Source organism: Anas platyrhynchos, chromosome 6 (genome assembly GCF_047663525.1).
Source record: "Anas platyrhynchos isolate ZD024472 breed Pekin duck chromosome 6, IASCAAS_PekinDuck_T2T, whole genome shotgun sequence".
NCBI lineage: Eukaryota > Metazoa > Chordata > Aves > Anseriformes > Anatidae > Anas > Anas platyrhynchos.
Window position 1 is genome coordinate 22,352,540 of NC_092592.1, and position 22,731 is coordinate 22,375,270.

A 22,731-nucleotide genomic window follows, 5' to 3' on the forward strand; every position below is an offset into this window, starting at 1 on the left:
ATCAAGAAGCCTTTCCCGCAGCACATTTAATTAAATGACAGCTGGTTTGCACACTTCAAGTCCTGAGGATAATGAATACAAGTTCTACCTGGGGTAGGGTGACACACTGAAAGCCCTTATAGATACAGGGACTCTGTATTTAGGTTAAAAAAAAAAAAAAAAAAAAAAGTTTTATATACTCTAAACAACAGATTACATACTAAACAAGCTGGAGGAGAAAGCAACCCATGTCATGCAGTCATGTCAACTCATGTCATGCAGGAAGCTTTCCCTGTTATAAGTGAGTGATGTGGCAACAGAGCAGAAGTGATGTCACTGCAGGGGTCCATGCTGCCTTTATGAGCTTTCCCACCATGAGAGCTTGAAATTAGATCAACAAGTAACATGACTGTTGACAGTAAATAGGAGCCAGAGGTTGTGAATACAGCAGATGCTATCAATATCAAGCCTTCAGGTGTTAGCTTCAGCTGTATACAGATTAAGCACAGCAGGCAATTTAATCTATACAAGGCAGTTCATAGAAGGGGCACCCAGGCTGTTCGAAAGGGAAAGATGCTTAAGCATCTCAACTAATGTAGCTGTTACAAGGTAAAAGCCTCTGCACAGCTACCCTCCACATAGCCATATTCCACAATTCACTGTTTTTATATACAGACAGCAGCCCATTCCTTTGTTGAATCTCAGCAGCTCTGTTTCTAGTTTTGCCCCCACGTTTCCTGCCCTGAAAGGCTGTATCCCACTCCAGTTAATACATCTTGTGTGCATTTTTGGAGGACACAGTGCAACAAAGCCCAAAGTGACATTTACTTCCTTAGGTTACAATGACAACTGGAGGTACTCTGCACTCATCCAGGGTTTTTTGTTGTTGTTGTTTGTTGTTGTTGTTGTTGTTGTTTTGACTGAAATTTGTGTTTCCAAATTGCAGCAACCACAGGCTGCAGGAATACAACTTCTGATTAAAGTCTTTTAGTGAAATGTTCCAACAAAAGAACTGCACCAAGTTCTGCCTAGCAACCAGCCAATGTCTTCCACGATCAGTCCAAAAACCAGACTGCAAATCAGACATAAGAGCACATATATGATTAAGCCTCTGAAACACTATCAGTTGATTTCTTCCCTCTTTGGAGCATAACCTGTATGGTCACTGCTACTTAACAGCACTTTTCCATCTCGTAACACATCAGCTCTGCTATGTTAGGTCAAATGTTAGCATTGGCTTTCATTGACAAAAGCAGTCACAGAAAAAACAAGCAAACAAACAAAACCATTAGACAAGTGTGATAATTGACCAGGTAACTTCAAGATAATATTACTTTTTAAAACAAGCCCCTTAGACTTTAAATTACTACTTAGTTTTTGAATTTCAGCAAAAACAACCAAAGAGAAGTTGTGTCCCACCCCTGCCCTCTCAAGACATATGCTCCAAATGTCACCCTTATTAACTACAGGTACACTGAAAAAGGAGAGGCAAGCACATTTGGGTCAGTCACAGAAGGGAACACCAGCTGCAGACCCATACCAGTGACATTCTCTGCTGTGCTCATCCACAGATCCCAGTCCTCTTTTTCTTTTGTTCAATCTTGGGTTTTCAGAAAAGATGCAAAATGAGAGCTCATAAGACTTCCAAGCCCTTTTGTTACTATGGTTATTGTGCACATTGATCACCTTGCTGAAATGAGGAATGAGTCCGTATACTAACCCAATGTGTGTTCTTACCCTAACATATGCTGTTCTCATGGCTGTTGGGTCCTACCACACAAAAGAAAGAACTGTTTCTTGTAGGGAGCAGAGTACACAAAGTACTAAGTACACAAGTTTATTTATTCACGTTTTCATCTGGGGTCTGCACAGCTCTAAAATACTGCAACTGTGCAATTGTGTGCTTCACATGACTGTGCAGCCTAACTAGCTGTCCATGGGAGAGCCAAGTGTATAATCTTATAGTGTAAACCAACTCAATTGTCAACCCATGCTGGTCTTTTGTTAGAAGGTATAATTTTTAGTTGCTATGGAGGCTAAAATATAATCCACAAAAGTAAGTACATAGAAGATACCATTTGAAATAACTAAACAGGAAAATTACTTTCTTAACTCTGAAGTAGTATTATGATTCCTAAAACTATCTTTCTAAGGTGTTTTAATATTGTAGACCGGAACACACTAAATACATTTTATACTCATCATGAATGATAAGTTTCTGAAGTATGGTCTCCTGTGAAAGCCCTGCCTTTTCGTTCAAGCAATGGAAGGTTATTAAGGTCACCCAAAAGACAACTACATTTTTCAAGAGTTCCCTTCATGCTCCTTTTTACACAAAGCTCAACCATCATCCAAAACAAACAACAACAACAAGCTAGCTTTTGTATCTCAGATAAGCCCCATTTTCCCAGTGTTCCCTTTTTTGCAAGCCCTACAGACTTTGCACCTTCCTAAGCACAAAATCATAACTGAAAGGACTCCTCAGCAGCTGGCATCTGATAAGATCAAAAGGGCAAATACTGCTTAGCTGAAAACTTGTTTCTCCTTCTTCCTTCACACCTGTCCCAGTTTGGAATTTGCTGGTCTTTTAGTCACATTTTAATGCAGGTCTCCCTGAGAGCTAAACTGAGCAGCCCAAACCAACCAAAGGCCAGGTTAAAGAAAGTAAAGGAAATATTCACTTACAACCATGATTACACTGCATCACCAAAAAGTCACTTACCAGAAATCTTTGAATCTTTGTCATGCTTCACTGCAAAGGTGGTTTGGTGGTGGTGTGTTTTTTTTTTTTTGTTGTTGTTATTTGTTTTTTGTTTGATTTTTGGTTGTCAGAAGGGGTGTCATCTGATGGAAACAACTGCCAGACTACCAGACTATCAGTGTAAGAAATGCCAAGAAAAGTACAATCCCAGTGTCATAACCAAGCTCAGGAAATAGGTAAGTGTAGAGCAATCAGCAACAGGATGTGGCAAATACTCCGCCACCAGCTTCAGGTTCTAGTTTGGCCTAGGCTATTAAGAGCTGACAGTAGCAGTGGCTGAGATTGGAAGACTTTATTGCTAGTTCCATTCCAACCCCTGCCAGCAATCATCATCATCACCTAGGATTCACTGAATTTAAAGGGAAACGTAAAGGAGCAATTCAGTACTCCTGCCTGGGAGTCTAATACTTCCTAGCCAGCAGAACAATTCTGCTACAGAGACAGAAGTGAAATCATTCTTGCACTCTGTTGTCAGTTGTTCCCACCTCTGCTGTTTTGATGTTTCTACCCCAGTAACACAATTAAAGTAACTTCTTCAAGGTCTTTGGTTTCCCCTCTGACCTCAATGAAGAGTGGGGTGGAAGATGGAGGGGGGAGACTGACCTCACTCTGAGACTTCATCCTGAGCTTAGACAAAGCAAATAGCCCCCAGCTCTCACCCCCTTAGTAAGCTTGCCTCTGAGAGCTGAAGACAGCATTCAGGGAGACCGACATGTCAACTTGGCAGTTCTTCTAAGGATCAGAATCTGCTCCACCTACTTTGACAGTTAGCCCTATCTGTGCCTGACGTGCTAAAAGCCTATCAAGACAAAGAGCTGATAGGACAAATGCAGTAGCCCAAAACATACTGTTATCAGTACTTTGGCCTCTAGCACCACCTCTCCTCCTGCATCTACCAAAAGGATTCCCACAGGAGAGCAGGATTAATCAATGCTCATGGCTAGAAGTTCATTGCAAGACAAGCCCAAACCATCCTCTAAAGTCATGGACAAGTGCTTGCTGCATATTGCTGCCACAGGAGCAAGGGGGTGAAAAAGACTTCCACGGAAACCATGGAAATAAAGTTGTGTGAGAGCAGCATGAGAGACCCCAGTAAGCAGCTTCTATATATTTTAAATATCTAAAGAGTATTTCAAAAGCACATGGAAAAAACTTACTGCCAAGTACAATGGAATATATGAGTTTCTGCAAAGTCCTACAAAGATATACTTGGTCCCAGTTAGGAATAAAAATCACAGCTTTGCAGTTCAGTCCTTCCCCTATAGGGACTGACCAACACGGGCAACCTTTTTACCTCATTGATCATACTAGCATAGTCACATTGACCTTGAGATTTACTAAGTTCCATATAACTGGAGGCCCAGGAACTTCATGAAACAAATAAGAACCTTCTGCACGGGTTAGAAGTAAAAAGCAGAGGAAAGATCTATACCATTTCAAAGGAGTTGCTTAAAGATATAAATCCAAATTAAGACAAAAACATGGCAGGCACTGTTAATGGGCTAGACTTGTAAGAAGGCCTCAGAATGTATTGAGGTATTACAAATATTACACATTCAGACTTTGGGACATTTAAGGCCAGGTGTTTCTGTAGACAAAGTACAGCTTACATACCTGTATCTGTTCTCAGAAAATGGAGCAGCTTCACCAGTGTCAGCAAGTCTACCCAATAGTACAAAGCTGACACAAGCATACTTGATTTGAGCCTGAATGCAGTATGCCAGCTGAAATACCCACTGGTTATAGAAACAAGGTTCAGGGCCACGTGTGAGAAAAGTACACTCAGATCCTCTTCTTGTTATTGGCAGGAAGAATCTGATCTCACACCACTCTAAATACAATAAATACCCTTCCTCAATGGGTTAAAGCCAGAAGCAAACCAAAACCTCAGTATTTTCAAAATTCAAGGGAATTTTACTCAAGGACTTTGTTCTGAGCCTGTCTCTAAAAAGGAAGAACAAGGTATCCTCATCAGATCCCACTTTGAATTGACTATCCTTAGATTCTCAATAAAAGACTAAAGTACTAGATACACTTTTATCTGACCATCCCTACTTATGATCTTTCTGATCTCTCTCCTGAAAGGGAAAATTCATTTCAGGATTACAGTATCCTTCATTTTATCTAGTATCAGGGACATTGCCTCTGTCCTGACTACCTCGCATGCCAATCTCCTTGGAGCCCGACCCCTCACAAAGTGTTGAAGTCCTTCAGGACATAAAAGGGAATAGAGGAGGAAAGAGTCTGTTGGCTAAGAACCTTATAGAAACACAAACAATCTTTTAAAAATGAAAAGAGAGGAGCGTTTCTCCTTTTTAATGGAGAAAAAGAAGAACAAATGAATAGTTTTAAGTGCAAGATCACACCTGGAGATGGTACCAAGCCTATTTTGTTTTATTAAGTGAGCCACAGGAGACAGCTGGGCATCCCTCAAAGGGACAGATGCTGCCTAAGCCTTAGATAGAGAGAACAGGGCTCTCACACCCCACTACACCATGCCCGCTCAAGCAGCCACTGGTTCTAAACCCACTGCAGCTGGGCCCGCTCCTTACCTCGGCAGCAGCACAGCCCCATGGCCTGTAGCAGCTCCCCCTCCGGACCCCAGGCGGCGTTTGGCCAGGTCCACGTCCCTGTCCCCTGCTGCCCAGGGCTCCCCTCCCGTGCCTGAGGCAGGTGGCAGCTGTAAGCTCCCAGGGGGCTGGAGGGCAGCAGATGCCAAACACAAGCCGTGGGTGTGCACGAGGAGCTGCGGGAAGGGCCATTTCACCTCTTGCAAAATTATGTCAGCACAGGAAGGGGTCCTATCATAAGCTCCCCCCTGAGCAAACACTCAGCACACATCGCCGGCAGTCTCTGCACTGCGCTGCAGGGGCCTTGCGCTCTCACCGAGGTCAGCACTGCTCCAGCCATATGCCGAAGGCTTGTTTAAACACTCCTAATTGCATCAACCCAACTAAAGCACTAGCCTCAAAGACAAGATAAGAGCTTTGCTTTGGGATAAGGAAAGAACCGTATCACTAAAACAGATGTTTCCCAGGTCTCCGCCGACCCTGTGTTTGCTCTCGAGGCCCTGCAGCACCTCCCTGAGAGCTGTAGGGACCCTGTGACCGCAGAGCCACAGCCCTGAAGGCACCAAGGTCCCACACCGGTGTGACACAGGTGTGTGACTTTGCTTTAGGCAGCAGCTCACAGGCAAGCAGCATACAGAGCATGGGTCACACAGTAAGGTTTGAAGTCACAAGCAAGAGCCGGAATGACAAAGTCCCTTCCAGACACTGTAAGAGGAGAATGCTCCAAGAACACCCTGCATGCAGTGCACCCAAATTGCAGTATGGGTGGGAGAGAAGAGATACACTAAAAGAGAATTTGAGGGAGGGAGTAACAAGGAACTACCTTTAAATATAGTTCAAACACAAGAACCTGAACCTGAGAACTGATGAGACTCTGCAGCTCCTACTCCTATACATGTTCCACTCAGTCTAGAGATCAAACCAGTTCTTCTAGGCTAGAAGCTGAACAAAGGATCAATGTTTACTGGCTTTCCCATCATCCTTAAAAACAAGCCTATAATGTGTTTGCAGAGTCCCTCCTGCAGAATATTCTTCTCTTACTGTGCATTGACAGCCTTCCCATATTATGACCATTTGTTATCTAGCAGAAAAACAAAATTAAAAAAAAAAAAAAAAAACAAAAAACAAACAAACACAAAAACACACAACATGCAGAGTGAAATTGGGCAGAAAAGTTTTACCATCACCACCAAACACGTTAGAGGAAACTCAATATAATCGCAAAGCCGAATTTGGTATTCCGGCTTTGCTGGTACCAGCTTGTTCCTGTTGGGCCTCTCAACTTATCAGTGTCAATAGCTGAAATTCATCTCTTGTGCAAAGTGTTAACTTCCCCTAGTAAAACAGCAGACACTTCTGCTCTCAGAGATGAGGTGCACACAGCACCTGCCTGAGTGGCTGGGTGCTCTCCTGGCAACGCTCCTGCACCGCATACAAAGTGAACTCCAGAGAGCCCCTTGGCAGGGGTAAGATTTCCGAGTTTTTGAAAACTCACACAAAGCAGTTACTAATGATGCTGTTGGATCAGTGGTAGATAAAAGGTGCAGAGAGAGCTCTCCACTCCCCAGCTGTTCCAGCCTGGCAGCCAAGGCAGGCCCCTGGGGTCTCTTACTGGGTGCCATGCCTCAGAGCAACCCCCCCAGCCACCTAAACCTTGCTGAAATATGAGCATTTCAGGAGTTTTGGGACTGCTGCATACCACATCACCGCTCACTGATGAATAGAGGCTGCTATGGGGTAAAACGACTAGAGGCTGCTGTGCCGTTAAACACATTCTTTTAAACAAACACATTCTTTTAAACAAACTGGCAGCTTCACTAAAGCATGTTACAAATTTTTATATTTATAAAATGAAGCACTGCGTTCTAAACTCACTTTATTTTCAAGGAAATTGAAAAACTGACAAGTTTGTCTACTCTTCTGATTATGCTATGTTACAAGAGGGAATTAACTGGTCCCAGACAAAAGCAGCTGAGATGAGCCACAAACATGAGCCAGAAACATGCTCTTGCTGAAAGCAAGCTAGTGGTATAGAATCATAGAATATCCTGAGTTGGAAGGGACCCTTAAGGATCATCAAGTCCAACTCTTGAAGCTATCTTGAACTCTTGAAGTATCCTGAGCTGCACTAGGATAGTGTGGCAATACTGTGAAGTATTGCCACAGATCAAGGGAGGTGATCCCTTCCCCTCCATCCTTCCCCTCTGCTGAGCACTGGCAGGGCCACACATGTGTCTACAGTATAGAATTTCAAGACACATTTTTGCTTAAGTGTAACCCTAAAAACTCTCTTCCTAGACCTCAAGGCATTGACAAACTCATCCCATAAAGGACATGAATGCTCATCAAAGGGCTATCACAGAGATGGCCAAACCTGTCTAGATCACACAAATCAGGATTATGATTATGTAAAATGTATTTATATTTACACTCTGAGAATTCCAAAATATTGTCCTATTGCTATAGTAAGTAGGGTGGGTATGTTCACACCTCTCCAGCAACAAAATCCACTTCACGTGTGGTAAAACGCCAAGACTCATTTCTGTTAATGTACATAACATTCTGCACAGCAGCTGTTCAAAATGGGATTTCAGTAATTCTCAGTAATTCGACCGTTTAGACGCATGGTTAATGGTGCATGTCTTTGCCTTTAACTGCACATACCAACTTTAGGCAAAGATTCACAAAAGCAGGAGCCCAGAGTTTTATATCTATCTTGAAACCAAGCACTAAGCAATTTGGCTGATCTTTCAAAACCACCAAGTACTTAACAAGTCCCTGTGAAATGAACTGGTACAGACCGAGTGCCCTAAATTTTTCTTAAAACAAAAAACAAAACAAAACAAAACAAAAAAGCCATTTACTTTGCACTTCATTCCAGCTACAGCTCTCCAGTTTTGCCATCTGAAGTTCTTGATTTAAAGTTTACACCCCCTCCCATTTTTTTCAGAAATATGATAGCACATTGGCTTCTACACTCAAAAGGAAAGCTGGCTGCTAAACAGTGCTGTGTATCTAATGAACTTTCCTATTTAAGGACCAAGCTGAAGATCTGGAAACCAGAAGTAAAGATTTAAGCCAACCACTTATATTGGGGGGGGGGGAGGGGGACGGGGACTACGGTAATATGCTGTTCTATTTCAGTGATTCATTCCAGATGTGATAGCTCACTGATGGCCGAAGGCATTTATTTTTCATTCTCTTACTAGGAGACAAATGGCTTTTGTGATTCCTAAATGACAGAAGTCAGAGTTGCATCTCTAGAACTGAGCAAAATCTGCTTTTCAAATGTTTAGACACAAGACAAGGATTACAAGATTTTCTCTCAAAACCCTGAAGGCACAAACTGGTCTGAAGAACAGAAATATTGGCAACACTTGGAATCACTAATAACAAACTAGGAGATCTGCACTTGATATAGAACAGATCTCAGCCAGCCAGCACAAAGCAGAAGCACCAGTGAAAAGCTGACCATTTATGCTAATATCTATATTCAAAATCCAGGAGAATGGGGTTAAAATTATTCAAGTTTTGCCAATAAAAGCTTCTATCATTTGAACGGCAAAGTTATTTATACTATGAATTTCTCCCTATCAAAGATCTCCAAGTCAAGGATTTGATAAGCTATAGACTTCCTCTTCAAGCCCTCTTACATGGGGAGGCTCATTGTTTTTTTCTTGTGAGAAATCAAATTCAAACCAGTTTATTCCCTTACTTGATTACCCATACACATGGTGAAACTCAAGCAGAACCAGCTTGCCAGGTAACAGAACCCCACTGCTCTCCTTTATTGGATGCACAGGCTAGAGGAGTTAGAAAAGAGCTGTACAAGGCTGAATTTCAGCAGCAACATCTAGAGAGTGCTTTGGAAAGCTTTTTCCTTAAAATGAGTAAAAAGGAGTCAAGTTAGATGTTTTGCAACAAAGTAAACCTCTGCATCACTGAAAGGTAAAAATCAAAAGCAGAAAATCCACCCTGAGTGTTAGGCAGACAACCTATGCTGCTGCCTTCAGTGATTCAGGAGAGCTCTGGCTGGATCTGCTCAGAGTAATGGAGAAAGACATTTCTCAACACTTATCTGATCAGAGCATCAATGTCTATTTGATGAAAGCAACAACACAGCTTACTTTGCCATGTGGATGTCTTTGCAGGCATTATAAACCCATCTCCAATCTACAGACAGGTTTTGCCTCATGAGCAGTGGGCTCCTACCAGGGCAGCAAAAGACATCAGTTGCTTTGGAAAAGAGCAAAAACTGAGTAAAGCCAAGCCCCGTTTTGCTTCAGAAATCTCTTCTGTCATAGAACACTAGCATTTTCTCCAGAGCCTGTCACAACTACAGGAAATCAGGAAAAGAACCAGCATCACTGCACGTCTTAGGACACCCTCACTCTGGTGCCCCAACACACAGAACAGCTTTGGCAAATCTCACAAAACTCTGTCCCTCCAACTCCTGATCTATGGCTCTTTTTGTTAGGCAACTGTCAAGTTCCCAGTTTTCCTCTGGAAACATCAAGATGGCATTTCAAGAAATTCAGGACAGCATTTCTTGTCCACCGCTGGCCTCTCTCCTTTTCCATTTGAGTAAGCTTTTTACACCAAACCAGTGCTCTACAGTGCTAACACTGTAGCAGAGCACTACTAAGTTGGCTAACTTAACAGTTTGTACGCATTTCAAGATGCTTTCAAAAAGGTTAATTTAAAAGCCATTCCATAAGCTTACTGCTCCACCCAAGAATTTAAAAATATATCAAGCTAGTACAGAATTCCTACTACCCACTGGCTCAGGAAGAGTATTTTGGTAGTGTAATAGCACACGTAGAAGAGTATGTGAGTACATTAAAGTCAACCTTAGCTGAAATATATCCAAATATTAAAACTCACTTAAAGGAATACTTAATCTAAGTGCCTTATTTTATTTAGTAATAAGGTGAGATGCTACCCCTCCCCCAACACTTCTTTCCCCTGAGATGGTAGAAGTCTAAACCATCTTCCCCTTCCAGAACCCATCATCCCCCACCCCTAAAAGCCCAACCCTCTAAATACACACTTCTAAAGCCTTTAACATAAACTGTGAAAGAAATGTTTTTGCAAATTCCAGTTCTCCAGCTTGGTAACAGTCTGAAAAATAGCTTGCTGACAGAAGAATCAGGTCTTCATGGCTTACAGGAATTTCCAGTTAGTTTGCTCTTCCACAAAAGAACATGAGTTAGCACCAAACGTGTATCAGTAGACAGTACGAGGTATTACTGCATTCTAGCTACGTCGTGATTTTGTGTTCACTCATTCCTTTTCCTAATTGATACAACACATTTCCTTTAGACAAGCTAGGCTTATAATACAGCACACTTATGTTAAGAAAGGCATTATGGGCTTAAAGAAATAAGTATTTTAAAACACAAGATCAAGTCACCTAACTGGTGAGACACGATCAGCATTTCAGAACATATAACCTGGTCCTGTTAAATGGTTTCTTCTAGTCTAGAAAGTCACAAGATACTGAACTTATGAAAAATTATTCTGAGTTGACCATGTCTATTCCCTTTCTCTTCTCTGCAATCACTGTACCTCCAAGTGACCTTCAGCACCTGAAGTCATACCACCAGAGAGCAACAGCTGAATAATTTGCACTGACATTTTGGCATTTTTTCCCCATAGCATTGACCATTCTTAAGAGAGGTTCCCAGGTGTCTGCCTCCTTTATTCCTTCCATTCAAGTAAAATCACTCTCCAACCTAAAATACTTGTTGAAATTAAAAGGAATCCTATGAAAAAGGAATGAAGAGAGTGTGCAAATTCTAATGGACCATCTGGTCTACATGAAAAGCTCACAGACTCCTAAGCAAATTCAAAACAGAGAAATTTTAGGTGCAAGCAACATCAAGCAAAGAAAGCTTCTTTGTAAATGTCTATACAGCTTTAGCCACATTGTGCTACAGAGTAAATCCTGTAACTCTAACCCTTCCTCTCTTTAGGGTCTTTGCCCCAGGGTCATCAGCAAGCTCTTAGGGTTCTGGCATTAAAGTGCTGTTGAAGCACAAAAAACAAAAACAAAAAACACAACATGTATGCCATGTCCATGGACAAAATCTCCTTTTTACAGAGTTTTTCACACCTGCATCTAGCAAAGCCGATGCCCTTACTGTTCCATTTTTGTTAGTAGAAAGAATGGGTGCACTGATTAAAGGAGTATGCTAGGGCAGCACTTACTGCTGTGCTTTCATTTCTTTCAGTGGCAGGTAAGCACACTGCCTGTCTTCAGCATCTCTCACCCTGCATCACAGCCATTTCTCACCAGTGGCCCTGCACCCAGAGCTGCTCTTGCACAACTCGCCCCCACTGAGAGCCCATAGGGGAAGAACAGTTAAACACACAAAGTGGACTTATGGAGACCAGGGCAAAATCTGTGATGCTGTTCACATTACAACTGAAAGCAAAGTTTTTTCTCCGATTCATATTCAAACCACATGGTCTCAAAGCAGAGCCTTTGGGGCCTCTGGAGTGGGAGAATTCTCACACCAATGTAGCTAGAAATAAATAATAAACCCACAACACCAAATCCAAGGAAGCAGCACAGCTTGTACAATTAGCCTTCAATACAATGCATATACAGTCGGTTACAACACAGCTGTTCCTCATGGCCTCACAGAGGCTCCCCTTTTAACAGGCTATTCTTTTGATTTCATAGCTTTTTTCTTTATTATCTCACACACACCTTCCCCAAAGTTTTCACAACTCAGACACCTCATGATTAAACCCAGAACTAACAACAGTATTTCATGAGCTCAGCATGATATACAGCATCTTTGGTGCCACATGGGGGCATGGATATCAACATCTTAAGTGGACTTCAGTCAGATGAGCAATGGTTTATAGATGCAGAACGCGTTGCCTAATCCTGCAGTTACAAATACATCTGCCTCCATTGGCTGAGGTTCAAAGCCAGACTTTGAAAGAATGTATATGCACTGGGCTGTGCACCTGCCAGAACAGAGATGGGAGACAAACTCTGAGAAAGTAAACAGCCTGCTAAAAGGAAGACTTCTATAATAAGTGACCTCAACTTTGTCTTCCTAATGGACAGTTAGGAAGTGTTTGACAGCAGGCCAGCTGCCACAGTTCAATTACAGTGCCTGAAGAAAATTAGGAAAATTATGCTTATCAGAGTGTGCTACACTAAACAGAACATAGTCCTGATCCCAGCTGCCTCACTGCTTTTGGTTTATAAAACAGTATCTTGAGCAGAACCCACTGTGATAGGTACTGGAGAGATGCTGTAAGGCTTCAGAAAGCCTCTAAATTCATTAAATAACCACTAATTCAACACAAATTAACCACATATCAGTATGTGTCACCATGTAGTGCTCCTTTTAAATTTTTACTGAAAGTAAGAGGAAAAAAGTTGGTTCAAAATACAGCTTTGGTCACAAGGTACTTGTGATCACAAGTAGTACTTTTCTTCTAAATCTGTAATTTTACACCTGTTTAGAAACATACTGCTAAAGTAATAAAGCCAAAGTTATCCCTAGTGTTGATAATACAAACACAAAGCTGACCAGTTTTGTACTGACATAACTCAGCTCTTTTAATGCAGTGCAGTGTAAAATGGCATGATGTCCCCTACATAACAGAGCACACATCTAGGCATACCTTAGAAATGACAAGCTCATGCATGACTTACAGAGAAGCTATACCTGGGTAACTAGCAGAAAGAGTTAAAACTGTTTCCAGAACAAACCAATAGACAGGTAAAATACAGCCATGCTGGTTAGTAACTAGATCTCAATAAAAATTATAATACCTCTCCTTCAAGCCAAAGATATTTAACTAGATCAACAGGCTCTCTTAAAGTCACTCTAATTCAGTGGAACTAACTTCCACTATAGAGCATAAAGCTGTCAGAAAATAAAGTATACCCAATGTCCTGCCATAACATCTAAACCCAATACTCAAGAATCTACAGGATTCTATCTGTTAGGAGTGCTTGCATCAACACACAACAAAAAAAACAAAAGCAAAACCAACACCCACACATTCTGGACATGCCAGAGATTCCACATCCATCCCTTGCTGAATAAATTTCTCTGAACAACAGTAATTGACAGAAAGAGACTGATTCTAATACTTTATTGATTTGAAAACACATGGTTTTCTTTAGTTTTCCAACTCCATTTTCCAGGGACACCTTGTAGTAATAAAATCGCACACGTTTCATTTATACACTGATTAACGTCAGCATTTCTCCTGGCTGTCCCAGAGAAACTAAATTGTTTTGCTTATTTCACATTTTTATCATTTTTTGTGTTGCACTGGTCCTTCAGAAAGTACACAACCTACACTGCCAGCATTTCAGGTGTCAGATGAACTTGTTTCCCTGCAGTAATTTGTATCTTTTTAAGTTTTTGAAAAAGCATTAAAAGGTCCAAGATGGACCTTTGTCATGACATGCTCTGACTTCCTGAATAACACAAGAGAATCTCATGAGCAAGATCCAGTGCAGAATATATTTTGTGGGCAGCTGTGTTAATAGGATCCTGCCCAAGTGTAAGGCTAAGTACAGGCATTAGTGTAGGATAAGTATCTGAAAATCATTAATAAGAAGCACATAAGTCACTTTGACACCTGAATCTTCTCCCACTCATCATACCTAATCACTATTTGTAAATAACTAAAGTAGCATTCAAAGGCTAAAGAAAGCTTTTAGAACATAACATTAAGTTATTCTTACTTTATAGCATGGCAGCTTATTTAACAAAGCATAAATCTTCAATGTTATGCCCTAAGCAATACATCTTTGCAGTATTTCCTCCTCCTCTCTATGAAGTTTAGATAGCCTGGTGCAAGCTGGTTCTCACTGATAGCACACTGCTTATCCCTAAAGCATTTCAGACAAACACTTCAGGTTTTGCATGTGAATCCTCACAGCTGTTTGACAGCAGGCCAGCTGCCACTTCAAACTGGTATTAGTGCATCATTCACTAAGAAACAGTTCATAAACATACCAGATAGCAGTTTACCAATGAGAATTTCTTTTGGATGCTGGAGCAGCACACTATCAGCTTTCTGTTCCTTCCCCTACACTTTTGTGTGGGCCACGTGAAAAGGAAGTGTGTTTTCTTTTTCTTACCTTTGCACCCCAAATGACTTCCAGCTGGTATTTTCAAGTCAGCATGTTATCCTGAGCAGTTAAGCTACCAGCACTAGCAGGTACCTTAGTCACATCAGCAGTGCTGCCTAACAGGTTTGTCAGTACATAGCGTGTTTTCACTCTCTATTCTTTAGATAAGGGTTGGCGTGCATGTCAGAATTCCCTTCTGGGGAACAAAGACTTTGGTTTCTTACTTACATGATGTCCAGAGTTGGTTTAAAGACCAGTCCTGCTTCTTGCCCTGTTTTCAAGGAATGTAATGTAACTGACACAGTTCCACAGTGTGTGGGGAGGAAGTTTGTATATTCTGCGTATCCTGAACCTGCTGCATACCACAGAAAATCAGATCCACGGCACCTCAAATCAGGTAGGAAATCAGACTAAACTCACACGTCATTAAATGCTACAGATGTTACTGCAGTTCTGTGATGACAACAGCAGGAGTGAAGCAGGTACACAAGAAATTCAGTTTGTTCTTTGTCCACGAAATTTTACATTTAAGAAGAGATGTTTTCTTTATTCCTGCTATTATACCAAACACAAAAGCAGCATGAATTCCACAAATAGATACACATGCATCTGCTGCCAGCTTCAGGATACATAGAACATTTTTAAAAAAAGAAAAACCTCAAAGAATCATCATCCACCACCCCAAAAATCAGCTATTTACTTCTAGTCTCAGAGCTAAAGAAAACACACTCAGCAGACATGCTGACCCTTAAAATGCTCAAGTGCAGAAAGTCGAGAGGAATGCAGCCACCAGAATAATCTATGGAAAAGGATGAGCAAACACCTAAGTGCATCTCCAGCTAACACAACCAACAAAGGTCTACAAGTTAATGGCTCCTATGAACTACATTGCCATATATTATGCCTTATTTTACTTTACTTCATTATACTAGTGTACTAGAGTATCTTTATCTGAGGCATCCCAAACATTGCATAAAATGCGCGGAGAACTCACCCGTCCTTCTTACAAATGGGAACACAGCTGCTTCTGGCACAGAACATAGCTTAACCTCCCAACAGCAGCATCAAAGCACCACACAAACTTCTAGACAGCATTGAAGACTTGATTTCTGACAAATTAGCAAGAAATATAGGGAAGGCACTATATAATTGATCCTGTTGACAGATTGATAATCATATCTTCATGGAACAAAGCTGTTCCTGCACAGAAATGCTAAAAAAAAAATAAAATTAAAAATTAAAAAAAAAAAGTATCTCTGCTCACCACACATGCCTTAGGGCTTAATATATTATCCTTAAGGTAGAATATTCAGAGCTTACACTGGAACGTCTCAGAAGGAAGAATTCAAAACCTTACTTAATTTGCACTAAAAAGGCCAACCTGATGAGATTAAATGACGACTTGTACATTCCAGCAACAACATGCCATCATCTCACTAAGCCACATTTGTATACCCAAAAGGCAGCCCACACAAAATTCTGTGCAGATATATTTGACTTTCATGAATACGATGGGTTAAGGAAAACTGCTCAAGAACAGTGAGATTGTGTCTTAATTATCTCCACTAGCAAAAAAAGTTATTCATGAAACTCCTTAAGCCTCATTCTCCTTCCCCAGTAGGCCATATGCTCTTGCAATTGAAGTTGTAAAAAGCAGCATCCTTGCTGAAAGGCAGCACTTGCATTCAAGATAGCTAGGTGCTACTGATCAGAGATCAGACGCAGACTTTTTCTCTGGAGATGCAGATTCCAGGACAGCTCAACACATACTGCCACAGCCTGTTTTCGGGACCACTTTCAACTGCCGAGGGTCACAGAGCACTGATGGATATAGATAGTATAACAGAGTAGATTAAACACTTCTAAGCAAACAAAGGAAGAATCTTGTTTATTCCATAAAGCAGTGTCTTTGCTTGCCAAATGCAAACATAGGCCTTGGGCATTACATATGGTGCGGGGGAAAAAAAAAAAAAAAAAAAGCAATTTACAGGCTGCAGGTGCCTCCCAGTGCCCTTCAAGATGTTTTAAGTTGATAAAATAAGGTAGGTCAAAACATTTGTAACTATCAGAGAGCATCATAGCCCTGAGGTGGAACAGAAGCCTCGTAACGACTCTGTACAAAAGTCTGGATCCAGTCTGAAGACCTTAACTAGCAATGAGTCATTACCTTAAGTAGGCAACAGTGTATTGGTCTAGTTACACAGATACACCACTGGACTTAATACAACATTTCTGAAATCAATAAGGTTATATGAATTCAGAGGACAAAACTTCACTTTTTTCAGGCTCTTTTCAGAACCATGCATCAGCGACATGGTGAGTCAAGCTTTCAGGGAATGTATGGATCAGGCTATCAGTAAGAAGAGACGCATTGCCTGTAGAAGATTTGAGTTGCTAGTGTCTAATGCCTGCTTGAGTGAAGCCAGGGTATCCATTAACTTTCCCAAATAATAGTTGCTGAACTCAAATCAATTTGTAAAGCAAACTTAAAAATACTGGCAGCCCCTTGGTGCTTCTATTGATGTTAATATTGTCAGTGTCTGAACAGGTCATGAATTTTTTTTTTTCAGGCAGACAACAGAATTATAGTTGAATAGGAAAGAAGCCGCTCTGAAGAAGACAATAGTATCTTTCAGAAAAATCCCTTAGGTGCAATGCAGTGGGAGGTTTAATCAAACTCCTTCATGCCCACATTCAGGCCAAGGAGGCAATATGCTGGTTCCTAAAAACTGTAAAAATCTGAAAGATAACTATTTTGAAAAATATATTTATCATGTCCAGAACGGTGGAGGGGAGGAAAATCCAAGAGAGATGCAACAAAACAGCCAGTATGTCCCTGGTCAGGATGTTAACCTAAAGGAGCCGAGATTCAAGTGGCTTCCCCACACAGCCATTCCTGTACGGAATGTGCTTTGCTCTTCTATATGCAGAAAATCAACCTAACATGCAACAGGCAAACAACATGAACTTGAGAATTTTCAAAGACTGTTGATTTTGGTGCCTGTGAGTGCACCTCTAAGCTTGTAGTGGTATTGTGTGGATCCAAGCAGAGTAAGTTGCTCATGGTGGGACAAATGTGCAGAAATGTATGTTGTTTTGTATTCTATCTACAGGGCACAGCATTAGCCTCACAGGTAATAGCATTGTTTGGGAACTCTTGCTTGTTGCTTTGCTTTTGAGGATACACCAAGGAACAATTAGGAGTGGCTGATTTCCTCTTAACAGGATGAACTCAAACGATTCAGGACAAAATGCCACAACCGTTTCCAACCACAAGGCAGAAAGTACCAGCACCATCTAGCGTTCAGGAGCAAAAAGAGCAAGCAGAACATATACCAAAGTATCAACAGTTTCTGCATTTTTTGTTAAGGAAGTACAGGTTGTACGCTTCCAAGGAGACTCAGGCTACACTCATCTGGCATGTAAAAAGAGCCCCTGCAGCAAGTAAAAGCCAGATGCATCTGTCCTTATCTTAGTGCTAAGGCTATCACGAAGGACTTCACCCCTAGCTACAAGGAAAGTAGTAAAAAACAGTTTCCAGATTGTACAACAGCAAAAAAAAAAAGACATGCAGTTTTATTGTGCTATGCATGCTTTTATAAAGACAGTTCAGAGAAGACATCTTAGGTTTCTCCCTCCTTAATAAAGTCAAACAGTGGCAATGTCAGCTCCCCTGCAAAACCAACACCAATCAACCTTCTTCTACAGGTCAATACAATGCCACAGATGCTCCCTGATGTCTGTAAACTCTCATTTGCTAAGTGTTTCCACAGTGCTCCATTGAAATAATAGTCTCCTTCTCTTCAGTAGGTCCCAGAACTACTTTCTTTGCCATTTCCCTAATCAATATTCTGAGTGCTGAAGCCTAAATAAAACCCTTTAATATCAGCGTCACATATCCAGGTATGCTGTCAGTTGTCAGCCGTAGGCTTCAGTAGAAAAAAATAATTACAAGCAGCAAACTGAGTTTCCTGCTGTTAGTTAGAACTGCAGTTTGCACTGAATAATAGAGAATATAGAATGATCTTTAATGTCTGAATTTCTAATTACCCCTCCAGGTATTTTCATTGCACACCATGCCAATGGGAACTGAGATAAAAAGGCCACAAACAAACTTAATTGATGTTGATCACCTGGGACACAGAAGCGTACTGCAGAGCAGAATGCTTTGTAAGCACCATTCACCCTACTGGAAAAAGACAAAGAAGGTGCCACTCCAACTGCTTGGTTAGACACTACCAACAACCCTGGTGGACTCCCTGCACAACATGGAGGCAACAATAACTATCCCTGTAAGATTCCCATCTTCCAACTCTGCCTTTATTGAGCTCAGTCTTTAAAATTAATTGAAAATCATGCCACAACTCTGATTTCTAAAGCTTTGAAAATAACCTTCTAAATGTTAATCAAACATAGGCAGTCTTCTTTGCTCTCGGTAAATTCCGTAAAATGCCTGAGACAACAGGTATGAAAACTGAATTGCCTCATTAATGAGAGGGCTGGCAGCATTACTCAAAGGGAGCACAAAAAGCAACCCCAAAGTACATTCTTCATCAAGCTTGGATTGATTGACCAGAAGTCTGATTGGTCTGAGAACTGTTTTTTCAGTCATAACAGATGAAGTGCGGGATGCGGTAGGATATGGAGAACAAGACAAGAGGAAAGGGGAAAAGCAGGATGTAGCCCTTGAGCAGTGGTTTCCAGTGAAATCAAATTACACTTACCACAACACTGCACAATAATCATTGTGCTCAATTTTCACATATAGACCCAGCTAAGAGCTGTCACTATGAACCTCAGCAGACAGCACTGTGGCAAGAAACAGAAGTAGGTGCTGTCAGGGACCAGGAAACATGGCGATGTGCACCATGATTTTTGGTCATGAATTTTTCAGCAAAATTGCTTTCAATCACAACATACCAGTTTGCAAAAAAAAAAAAAAACAACAAACAAACAAACAAACAAAAAACCATAAAAGGACACATTTGCTTTCATCAGGAGCAAGGATTGAAGGACTCTAGAAGGATTTCAGAGACAAAAATGAAGCAAAACCACCCCTCCCATACAGACCAGTAATGAGGAAGAATACTTGTAGGTGACAGGTCCAGGCTTCTGGTTTAAATCTAGAGGAACAGAAACTTGGGTCTCCTACACTACAAGAAAGACTGGTAGTCACAGAGGTAGCAGCTCATCCCTGGTAAGTTTCTTGTTCGTGTTTCTACATGTTTCTATCTTTCCTTTCCCATTCTTCATGAAAAGATCGACTGAACCCATTTCTAGAACAAAATAGTAGTATCTTCTTAGGTCATCAAGTTTTCTATAAAGAAAAGCTATTCTCCATTCAGTTGGTAATAACCCCTGCCCTATCTATTGGAAAACACCACTTTTCACCTCCTCTATTCTGAACTTTTTTATTTTTTAAACCACTCCCTTGACTCTGAAAACGTTATTATATCAGAAAATATCTTATTCTGCAGAGGAACTAGAGCATCTCCTCTCATAATGCTGCAGAGATCAGAGAATTAAAACTAGGCAGACTATTTGCCACAGAACATTAAAAGCATCAACTTCCTAAAAGATAAGACATCCGGAGCATTTAAGCCACCAGTACTTCCCTAAGACATTCTCAAAAATCAATCCCCATGTGTTTTACACACCACATTTCATCACTCTGATTACTATAGGCTGCAAAGCAACCATGAATTCACCTGGGGTTACTGTGCATTTCAGAGTCAGCTGCTGTTTCTGTTACCAGATCTGGACTCCTCACCCAGGCAGCATACAATGGTTATTTTCTTCCTGAAATATCAGCTGCTATATGTGATGATCATCCCCAATTGATTAAAACTTTGCACCTGATCTCAAACCACCCCGATAATTTTATAGAAACATCCCTCCCCCAACCTGAAAATGTGCCCTGGAACACGTAGGCAACCAGTGAAGTGTTCACAGTTTACCCTACCATTCTGCTACGAATTCTACAAGTTGTGACGGAAAAAAGTATGAACAGCTTTAAAAGGATCTCAAAATGCACAGTTTCTCAATAAAAGACAACAGAAAACATCTCTGCCAAAGGACGTATTTCAGGAAGTCCTGCCACCAGATATAACACTGGTTTGACTGTAGAAATGTTTTGCCGTCTCTCGTGTCCCCACTTAACCCTTCTCCCAGCTGCACTATACAGCTTAAAAATGAACTCAATGAAACATGAATAATACACAATGCCCGTCATTAGTTCTTGTTACTCAGCAGAAAATCAATACAGGCTCTCTTACAGTGCAGGACATGCTGTTAATCTAGTCCCTGCACTCTGAGGAAGCAGCTCCAATGGCAGCCTTTACACAACCTGCAGCAGAGAAAAGGCGGTAAGATCCAAGCAACAGTTCTGGCAATAAATATGCTGAAAGCCCTAGCTATCAAACACTAAACAGGTTTTGGAGATAATTAGTACTATAGGTCAAAGCTTGGGACGCTTCCTTGCCAGGAGATACAAGACAGATCTCAGTCTCACCTTGCCAGCTAAGTTGATAACAGGACACTATGGAAACATTGTCAGGCACACAGCACCATTCTGAATTTTGTTAAATCTCAGCAGCTCACAAGAAGAGTGAAGTCTCATACTTGTATTTACAGCTCTGGAATGTGCTTGCATTCAGAAGTTCCACAAGTTAGTTAAAAAAGACTAAAAGATCCTGTCATCCTTACAGAAACTACGTAGTCCTAGTTTACACTGGGAGAACTGAGGCACAGTTAGGCATCAATATGGTCATGGCTATACATACAACACAAGGGAAGATGGGAACTGATGGAAAATGTTACCAGTCCCGCAAGATCATTTGTGCTCCCCTTCCTATCTGGCATCCAACCATGAGCTGTGCACTATGTGGGTGTTCTGCAAGGCTGGCAACCACACAGAGCACAGTCATTTCAGAAGACGTGCAAAAAGGAAAAGGCATTTATGCCAAAACCAACCCAGAATAAATGTACTGTGAAGAGAATAGGAAACTCTTCAGGCCACATTCTCCAGTGACGTCTGTGCCGAGTCACATTGAGTATTGACTGGTTATTTATAGCATTTTTCAATACTTCCTATCCTGGTAGCAAATAAGCTCCCTACAGACATGAATAGATTTAGCTCCACAAGGTAGGGAAAACATCTGAATTTTGCAGGCAGGACAGTGGTTCACCAAGAGCAAGTAGTTTTTCTTAGGAACACAGAGAAAGGGCAATATCAAAAAGGTAAGCTGAACACAGATGTCCTGGGACTCACAACCACGCTGTGAAGCATTGCTTTTTTCCACCCCTTTGGATACCCTCTTTCAAGTAGCCACATGGCATTGTTTTTATCAGCTCCACTGAAGCAACAGCCACTTGTGGTTCAGGACAATTCTTTTGTAGTCTACAGAAATAAAACCTGATGGGCTGGGCAAGAAGTGAAGAATGCCAATTTATCTAACTAAAACCAAAGGGCAAAATGCAAGTCTGCAGGAAACTCAACTGAGACAGCCAGTGAGCCAGTTAACCATTTATCTTTAGTGCCTGAACACATGGGATCATTCACAACCACAAAAATCCAAGTGCTTTCACAGCCCAGGTCCACAGTACTGTTACAATAGTATAGTGCACAATATTTGTGAAATGGTGCATAAGATCCGTCACTTTCAAGAAGTGAATACCACTGTCTAAGAGCCCTTCCACATAATCAACACTGAGCCCAATGCCCACTGTTTGCGCATGCCCAGGCTATAAAGGCATGGAACAGTATATGAAAAAGGGAGCATTAACAGATAACGTGCAGCAAGAAGAAAGAGAGAAAAAAAAAATTCTTCTCCCCAAGCAGCTTCTTGTGTGTCAAACAGAATGCTCTGACCGTTATTGCAAAACCCTACCTGCTGGTGTAATTCAAAGCCTTTCAGTACCACCCATTCCATTGACTAATATTGTGTTAAAAAGAGTGTATAACATGGGCATTTTAAGTCCAGCCTGATTAGGTGACAAGAAGAGAGACCCTAACGTGCAAGTAAATGTACACCTGCCTCCTCAACAGCAGCACTGAAATATGGGGACAAGAGTCCCTACACTGCTTATTCTGTTTGAAAGCAATTACATTAAACTACCTTTTTTAATAAAAATAAAAATCTGCTCCATCAACAGCATTCCAAGGGGAAACAGACAACATTAAGAAGCACGGAAGCTAGTCCATGCAAGAGAAAATGGCCATGAAGTGAAATCATGACTGAATCAGTGCACTCAATTTTTAGCCTAGTCAACTCCATCTCCCATCTTGCTTTCAGCAACTCAGT

At 41.2% G+C, this 22,731-nt stretch overlaps 2 protein-coding genes across 14 annotated transcripts in view; one reads left to right on the top strand and one right to left on the bottom strand.

Annotated features, from left to right (window-relative positions):
* Nucleotides 1-22,731, bottom strand: part of ARHGAP22 (Rho GTPase activating protein 22) — a 146,481-nt gene that overhangs the window by 95,481 nt on the left and 28,269 nt on the right. The gene's annotated exons all lie outside the window — the stretch shown is intronic.
* WDFY4 (WDFY family member 4) overlaps nt 19,395-22,731 on the top strand; it is a 175,037-nt gene continuing 171,700 nt past the window's right edge. The window contains exon 1 of the mRNA XM_072039558.1: nt 19,395-19,625. The gene's annotated coding sequence lies outside the window, so the exon portion shown is untranslated. The remainder of the gene's footprint in view (nt 19,626-22,731) is intronic.